This window comes from Schistocerca americana, unplaced genomic scaffold, assembly GCF_021461395.2.
Source record: "Schistocerca americana isolate TAMUIC-IGC-003095 unplaced genomic scaffold, iqSchAmer2.1 HiC_scaffold_42, whole genome shotgun sequence".
NCBI lineage: Eukaryota > Metazoa > Arthropoda > Insecta > Orthoptera > Acrididae > Schistocerca > Schistocerca americana.
This window is the reverse complement of record NW_025726148.1, coordinates 122,512-132,500: the sequence shown is the minus strand read 5'-3', so window position 1 is coordinate 132,500 and position 9,989 is coordinate 122,512.

Here is a 9,989-nt window from a genome sequence, read left to right as displayed (position 1 = left end):
AGTATACATAGGCATGACATGCAGGAATTTTGAAACAAGATACAAAGAACATATCAGATGTTGGAAGTATGAAACAAACCATTCCACATTTGCAGAGCATTTAAAACACTACAACCATCATCCTACAAACATGGAACAAGAGATGAAAATAATGAGAATAAGCAACCATGACAAACATCTTATACAAATGCAAGAGAACTTCCACATCCAGAAAGCCATAGCAGAAAACAAACATGTGATAAATGAACAAACACACATCAGCACAGGCTCCTTACTACACTACATAAAGGAAATGATGACATAAAAAAAAGTATATAACACCAAAATACACACACACACACACACACACACACACACACACAAACCCTCCCAAAAAAAAAAAAAAAATAAAAAAAATTGCATAACACCAAAATACAGACAGACACACATACACAGCACAAATATATATATATCACACCAAGACACACACACACATACACAGGACATAAACAAAAATAAATAATTAAATACAATAAAATAAAATAAAATAATATGACACCAAAAAACACACACACACACACACACACACACACACACACAAGCGCACACACAAATGCATACACGAACAGACCACTGATACTTCGATAGTTACACTCGTAAGTTTGGCAGTAATATTCTATCTTTGGCAAAAACATTTTACAGTCGGCAACAGAAACCAAAACATTGCATTAAAAAAAGCGTTCAGTGCATAGAGCTGTGGAATGCAGAAAAAACAGCAAATTGGCGCTCATAGGAAGAAGAACAAGCCCAAAAATGCAACAGGAGCGTAATATGTAAGAAACTGTCTACGCAACCTGTAAGTACAGTTCAAAACATTACTACTTAATAGGAAATACCAACCACCAGAACCGTTTATAACCTATAGGCACAGTGACAAAAAATGTAAATAAAATAGCTAACATATGTACATATTACAGGCAACTGATGATGCCTTGCAGAAAATAAAGGCGAAACGCGTATGGCACTAAAATTGTGTTTTATTCAGTTGCTGTCAGACGGTCCATAGGTGAAAATCATCAACATACCGTAGTATTTTCTTTTGGGATACGAGTATCTCCACTCCGTTGCACTATTCCTTCTTTACAGCATCCCTCGCTCCCTCAGATTGACGAACTAACACAGATATTGCGTCGCTATGAAATACTATGGGTTCTATGACTTCTCCTTCTATATCGAGAAATGTTTCTATGGAAACGACAGGTTTTTCTTTCGGGATACGAGTATCTCCTTTCCGATGCGCTATTCCTTCTTTACTGCATCCCTGGCTCCCTCACATTGACGAATTAACACAGATATTGTGACACTATGGTATAATATGTGTTCTATGACTTCTCCTTCTAAATCGAGTAACGTTTACATGGAAACGACAGGATTTTCTTTTGAGATACGTCTATCTCCTTTCCTATGCACTAGTCCTTCTTTACTGCATCCCTGGCTCCCTCACATTCACGAATAAACACAGTAATTGCGACTCCATGCAATACTATGTGTTCTATGTCTTCTCCTTCTAAATCGAGTAACGTTTCTAAGGAAACGACAGGATTTTCTCATGGGATACGAGTATCTCCTTTCCGATGAACTATTCCCTCTTTACTGCATCCCTCGCTCCTTCACATTGTTGAATTAACATAGAATTTGCGTCGCTATGAAATACTATGGGTTCTATGATATCTCCTTAAAAATCGAGTTACATTTCTATGGAAACGACAGAATTTTCTTTTGGGATACGAGTATCTCCTTTCCGATGCACTATTCCTCCTCTACGGCATCCCTCAATCCCTCACATTCACGAATTAACACTAAAATTGCGTCGCTATCAAATACTATGTGTTCTATGGCTTCTCCTTCTAAATCGAGTAACGTTTCTATGGAAACGACAGGATTTTCTTTTGGGATACGACTATCTCCTTTCCGATGCACTATTCCTACTTTACTGATTGCCTCGTTCCCTAACATTGACGAATAAGCACAGAAAATGCGTCGCTATGAAATACTATGGGTTCATTGACTTCTCCTTCTAAATCGAGTAACGTTTCTATGGAAACGACAGGATTTTCTTTTGGGATACGACTATCTCCTTTCCGATGCACTATTCCTTCCTGACTCCATCCCTGTCTCCATCACATTGACGAATTAACACAGAAATTGCGACGCTATGGAATACTATGTGCTCTATGACATCTCCTTCTAAATCGAATATCGATTCTATGGAAAGGACAGGATTTTCTTATTGGATCCGAGTACCTCCTTTCCGATGCACAATTCCTTCTTTATTGCATCCCTCGCACCATCACATTGGCGAATTAACACAGAGATTGCGTCCCTATGAAATACTATGGGTTCTATAACTTCTCTTTCTAAATCGAGTAACGTTTCTATTGAAAAGACAGGATTTTCTTATGGGATACGAGAATCTCCTTTCCGATGCACTATTCCCTCGTTACTGCATCTCGCGCTCACTCACATTGACGAATTAACACAGAAATTGCGTCGCTATGAAATACTATGTGTTCCATGACTTCTCATTCTAAATCGAGTAACGTTTCTATGGAAACGACAGGATTTTCTTTTATGTTACGAGTACCTCCTTTCCGATGCACTATTAGTTCTTTACTGCATCCCTCGCTCCCTCACATTGACGAATAAGCAGAGAAATTGCGTCGCCATGTCATACTATGGGTTCTATGACATCTCCTTCTAAATCGAGTAACGTTTCCATGGAGACGACTGGATTTTCTTTTGGGATAGGAGTATCTCCTTTCCGATGCACTATTCCTTCTTTACTGCATCCCTCGCTCCCTCACATTGACGAATTAACACAGATATTGTGTCGCTATGAAATACTATGGGTTCTGTGATTTCTCCCTCTAAATCGAGTAACGTTTCCATGGTAACGACAGGATTTTCTTTTGGGATACGAGTATCTCCTTTCCGATGCACTATTCCTACTTTAATGCATCCCTCGTTACCTCACATTGAAGAATTAACACAGAAATTGCGTCAGTATGAAATACTACGGGTTCTATGACTTCTCCTTCTAAATCGAGTAACGTTTCTATGGAAACGACAGGATTTTCTTTTGGTGTACTGGTATACGAGTATCTCCTTTCCGATGCACTATTCCTTCTATCCTGCATCCCTCGCTCCCTCACATTGACGAATTAACACACAAATTGCGTCGCTATGAAATACTATGTGTTCTATGACTTCTCCTTCTGAATCGAGTAACGTTCCTATGGAAACGACAGGATTATCTTTTGGGATACGTCTATCTCCTTTCCGATGCACTAGTCCTTCTTTACTGCATCCCTGGCTCCCTCACTTTCACGAATTAACACAGAAATTGCGACTTCGTGGAATACTATGTGTTCTATGACTTCTCCTTCTAAATCGAGTAACGTTTCTAAGGAAACGACAGGATTTTCTTATGGGATACGAGTATCTTTTTCCGATGCACTATTCCTTCTTTACTGCATCCCTCGCTCCTTCACATTGTTGAATTAACATAGAATTTGCGTCGCTATGAAATATTATGGGTTCCTTGATTTCTCCTTAAAAATCGAGTTACGTTTCTATGGAAACGACAGAATTTTCTTTTGGGATACGAGTATCTCCTTTCCGATGCACTATTCCTCCTCTACTGCATCCCTCGATCCCTCACATTCACGAATTAACACTGAAATTGCGTCGCTATGAAATACTATGGGTTCTATTACTTCTCTATCTAAATCGAGTAACGTTTCTATTGAAACGACATAATTTTCTTTTGGGATACGAGTATCTCTTTTCCGATGCACTATTCCCTCTATACTGCATCTCTCGCTCACTCACATTGACGAATTAACACAGAAATTGCGTAGCTATGAAATACTATGGGTTCCATGACTTCTCCTTCTAAATCGAGTAACGTTTCTATGGAAACGACAGGATTTTCTTTTTGTATACTGGTATACGAGTATCTCCTTTCCGATGCACTATTTCTCTATCCTGCATCCCTCGCTCCCTCACATTGACGAATTAACACATAAATTGCGACGCTATGAAATACTATGTGTTCTACGACTTCTCCTTCTAAATCGAGTAACGTTTCTAAGGAAACGACAGGATTTTCTTATGGCATACGAGTATCTCCGATGCACTATTCCTTCTTTACTGCATCCCTCGCTCCCTCACATTGACGAATTAACACTGATATTGCGTCGCTATGAAATACTATGTGTTCTATAACTTCTCCTTCGAAATCGAGTAACGTTTCCTTAGCAACGACAGGATTTTCTTTTGGGATACGAGTATCTCCTTTCCGATGCATTATTTCTTCTTTACTGCATCCCTCGCTCCCTCACATTGACGAATTAACAATGAAATTGTGTCTCTATGAAATACTATGGATTCTATGACTTCTCCTTCTAAATCGAGTAACGTTTCTTTGGAAACGACAGGATTTTCCTTTGAGATACGGGTATCTCCTTTCCGACGCACTATTCCTACTTTACTGCATCCCTCGTTCCCTAACATTGACGAATACGCTCAGAAATTGCGTCGCTATGAAATCCGATGGATTCTATGACTTCTCCTTCTAAATCTAGTAACGTTTCCATGGAAACGACAAGATTTTCGTTTGGGATACGTCTATCTCCTTTCCGATGCACTAGTCCTTCTTTACTCCATCCCTGGCTCCCTCAGATTCACGAACTAACACAGAAATTGCGACTCCATGGAATACTATGCGCTCTATGACTTCTCCTTCTAAATCGAGTAACGTTTCTATGGAAACGACAGGTTTTTCTTTTGGTATACTGGTATACGAGTATCTCCATTCCGATGCACTATTCCTCTATCCTGCATCCCTCGTTCCCTCACATTGACGAATTAACACATAAATTGCCACGCAATGAAATACTATGTGTTCCATGACTTCTCCTTCTAAATCGAGTAACGTTCCTATGCAAACGACAGGATTTTCTTTTGGGATACGTCTATCTCCTTTCCGATGCAGTAGTCCTTCTTTACTGCATCCCTGGCTCCCTCAGATTCACGAATTAACACAGAATTTGCGACTCCATGGAATACTATGTGCTCTATGACTTCTCCTTCTAAATTGAGTAACGTTTCTAAGGAAACGTCAGGATTTTCTTATGGGATACGAGTATCTCCTTTCCGATGCACTATTCCTTCTTTACTGCATCCCTCGCTTCCTCACATTGACGAATTAACACTGATATTGCGTCGCTATGAAATACTATGTGTTCTATAACTTCTCCTTCTAAATCGAGTAACGTTTCTATGGAAACGACCGGATTTTCCTTTGAGATACGGGTATCTCCTTTCCGATGCACTATTCCTACTTTACTGCATCCCTCGTTCCCTAAGATTGACGAATAAGCTCAGAAATTGCGTCGCTATGAAATCCGATTGATTCTATGTCTTCTCCTTCTAAATCGAGTAACGTTTCTATGGAAACGACAGGATTTTCATTTGGGATACGTCTATCTCCTTTACGATGCACTATTCCTTCTTTATTGCATCCCTCGCACTCTCACATTGACGAATTATTCCAGAGATTGCGTCGAAATGAAATACAATGGGTTCTATAACTTCTCTTCCTAAATCGTAAAACGTTTCTATGGAAACGACAGGATTCTCGTTTGGGATACGTCTATCTCCTTTCCGATGCACTATTCCTTCTTTACTGCATCCCTGGCACCCTCACATTCACGGATTAACACAGATATTGCCTCTCTAGGAATTACTACGGGTTCTATGACTTCTCCTTCTAAATCGAGTAACGTTTCCATGGAGACGACTGGATTTTCTTTTGGGATACGAGTATCTACTTTCCGATGCACTATTCCTTCTTTACTGCCTCCCTCGCTCCCTCACATTGACGAATTAATACAGAAATTGCGTCGCTATGAAATACTATGGGTTCTATGATTTCTCCCCCTAAATCGAGTAACATTTCTATGGTAACGACAGGATTTCCTTTTGGGATACGAGTATCTCCTTTCCGATGCACTATTCCTTCGTTAATGCATCCCTCGCTACCTCACATTGCCGAATTAACACAGAAATTGCGTCGCTATGAAATACTATGTGTTCTATGACTTCTCCTTCTAAATCGAGTAACATTCCTATGGAAACGATAGGATTATCTTTTGGGATACGTCTATCTCCTTTCCGATGCACTAGTCCTTCTTTACTGTATCCCTGGCTCCCTCACATTCACGAAATAACACAGAAATTGCGACTCCACTGAATACTATGTGTTCTATGGCTTCTCCTTCTAAATCGAGTAACGTTTCTTAGGAAACGACAGGATTTTCTTATGGGATACGAGAATCTCCCTTCCGATGCACTATTCCCTCTTAACGGTATCCTTTGCTCCCTCACATTAACAAATTAACTCAGAATTTGTGTCGCTCTGAAATACCATTGGTTCTATCACATCTCCTTCTAAATCGAGTAACGTTTCAACGGAAACAAAAGGATTTTCTTTTGGGATACGAGTATCTCCACTCCGCTGCACTATTCCTTCTTTACTGCATACCTCGCTCCCTCAGATTGACGAATTAACACAGAAATGGCGTCGCTATGACATACTATGTATTCTAGACTTCTCCTTCTAAATCGAGTAACGTTTCTATTGAAACGACAGGTTATTCTTTGGTATACGAGTCTCTCCTTTCCGATGCACTATACCTTCTTTACTGCATCCCTAGCTCCATCACATTGACGAATAAACAATGAAATTGCGTCTCTATGAAATACTATGGGATCTATGACTTCTCCTTCTAAATCGAGTAACGTTTCTATGGAAACCACACAATTTTCTTTTGGGATACGAGTATCTCCTTTCCGATGCACTATTCCTCCTCTACTGCATCCCTCGATCACTCACATTGACGAATTAACAACGAAATTGCGTCCTTATGAAATACTATGTGTTCTATGACTTCTCCTTCTAAATCGAGTAACGTTTCTATGGAAGCGACAGGATTTTACTTTGAGATACGAGTATCTCCTTACCGATGCACTATTCCAACTTTACTGATTGCCTCGTTCCCTAACATTGACGAATAAGCACAAAAAAAGCGTCGCTATGAAATCGTATGGATTCTATGACTTCTCCTTCTAAATCGAGTAACGTCTCTATGGAAACGACAGGATTTTCCATGGGATACGACTATCTCCTTTCCGATGCACTATTCCTTCCTTACTCCATCCCTGGCTCCATCACATTGACGAATTAACACAGAAATTGCGACGCTATGGAATACTACGTGCTCTATGCCTTCTCCATCTCAATCGAATATCGATTCTATGGAAAGGACAGGATTTGCTTATCGGATCCGAGTATCTCCTTTACGATGGACTATCCATTCTTTATTGCATTCCTCGCTAGCTCACATTGACGAATTAACACAGAGATTGCGTCGCTACGAAATACTATGGGTTCTATAACTTCTCTTTCTAAATCGAGTAACGTTTCTATTGAAACGACAGGATTTTGTTTTGGGATACGAGTATCTCCTTTCCGATGCACTATTCCCTGTTTACTGCATCTCTCGCTTACTCACATTGACGAATTAACACAGAAATTGCGTCGCTATGAAATACTATGGGTTCCATGTCTTCTCCTTCTAAATCGAGTAACGTTTCTATGGAAACGACAGGTTTTTCTTTTATGTTACGAGTATCTCCATTCCGATGCACTATTCCCTTTTTACTGCATCCCTAGCTCGATAACATTGACGAATTAACGCAGAAATTACTTCGCTATCAAATACTATGGGTTCCATGACTTCTCCTTCTAAATCGAGTAACGTTTCTATGGAAACGACAGGATTTTCTTTTGGTATACTGGTATACGAGTTTCTCCTTTCCGATGCACTATTCCTCTATCCTGCATCCCTCGCTCCCTCACATTGACGAATTAACACTCATATTGCGTCGCTATGAAATACTATGTGTTCTATAACTTCTCCTTCTAAATCGAGTAACGTTTCTATTGAAACGACAGGTTTTTCTTTCGGGATACGTGTATCTCCTTCCCGATGCCCTATTCATTCTTTACTTCATCCCTCGCTCCCTCACATTGACGAATTAACACAGAAGTTGCCTCTCTAGGAATTACTACGGGTTCTATGACTTTTCCTTCTAAATCGAATGACGTTTCCATGGTAACGACAGGATTTTCTTTTGGGATACGTCTATCTCCTTTCCGATGCACTAGTCCTTCTTTACTGCATCCTTGGCTCCCTCACATTCACGAATTAACACAGAAATTGCGACTCCATGGAATACTATGTGTTCTATGATTTCTCCTTCTAAATCGAGTAACGTTTCTAAGGAAACGACAGGATTTTCTTTTGGGATACGTTTATCTCCTTTCCGATGCACTGGTCCTTCTTCACTGCATCATTCGCTCCCTCAGATTGACGAATTAACACAGATATTGCGTCGCTATGAATTACTATGGGTTCTATGACTTCCCCTTCTATATCGAGAAACGTTTCTGTGGAAACGACAGGTTTTTCTTTCGGGATACGTGTATCTCCTTTCCGATGCGCTATTCCTTCTTTACTGCATCCCTGGCTCCCTCACATTGACGAATTAACACAGGTATTGTGACGCTATGGTAAAATATGTGTTCTATGACTTCTCCTTCTAAATCGAGTAACGTTTCTATGGAAACGACAGGATTTTCGTTTTGGATACGAGTATCTCCTTTCCGATGCATTATTCCCTCTATCCTGCAGCCCTCGCTCTCTCACATTGATGAATTAACACAGAAATTGCGTCAGTATGAAATACTATGGGTTCTATGACTTGTCCTTAAAAATCGAGTCACGTTTCTATGGAAACGACAGAATTTTCTGATGGGATACGAGTACCTCTTTTCCGATGCACTATTCCTCCTCTACTGCATCCCTCGATCCCTCACATTCACGAATTAACACTGAAATTGCGTCGCTATGAAATACTATGTGTTCTATAACTGCTCCTTCTAAATCGAGTAACGTTTCTATTGAAGCGACAGGTTATTCATTTGGGATACGAGTATCTCCTTTCCCATGCACTATAACTTCTTTACTGCTTTCGTCGCTCCCTCAAATTGACGAATTAACAGTGAAATTGCGTCTCTATGAAATACTATGGGTTCTATGACTTCTCCTTCTAAATCGAGTAACGTTTCTATGGAAACGACAGGATTTTCTTTTGGGATACGACTATCTCCTTTCCGATGCACTATTCCTACGTTACTGATTGCCTCGTTCCACAACATTGACGAATAAGCACAGAAAATGCGTCGCTATGAAATCCTATGGGTTCCATGAATTCTCCTTCTAAATCGAGTAACGTTTCTATGGAAACGACAGGATTTTCTTTAGGGATACGACTATCTCCTTTCTGATGCACTATTCCTTCCTGACGCCATCCCTGTCTCCATCACATTGACGAATTAAAACAGAAATTGCGACGCTATGGAAGACTATGTGCTCTATGACTTCTCCTTCTAAATCGAATATCGATTCTCTGGAAAGGGCAGGATTTTCTTATTGGATCCGGGTATCTCCTTTCCGATACACTATTCCTTCTTTATTGCATCCCTCGCACCATCACACTGGCGAATTAGCACAGAGATTGCGTCCCTATGAAATACTATGGGTTCTATGATTTCTCCTTATAAATCGAGTTACGTTTCAATGGAAACGACTAAATTTTCTTTTGGGATACGAGTATCTCCTTTCCGATGCACTATTCCTCCACTACCGCATTCCTCGATCCCTAACATTGACGAATTAACACTGAAATTGCGTCATTATGAAATACTGTGTGTTCTATGACTTCTCCTTCTAAATCGAGTAACGTTTCAATGGAAACGACAGGATTTTACTTTGAGATACGAGTATCTCCTTACCGATGCACTATTCCTACTTTACTGATTG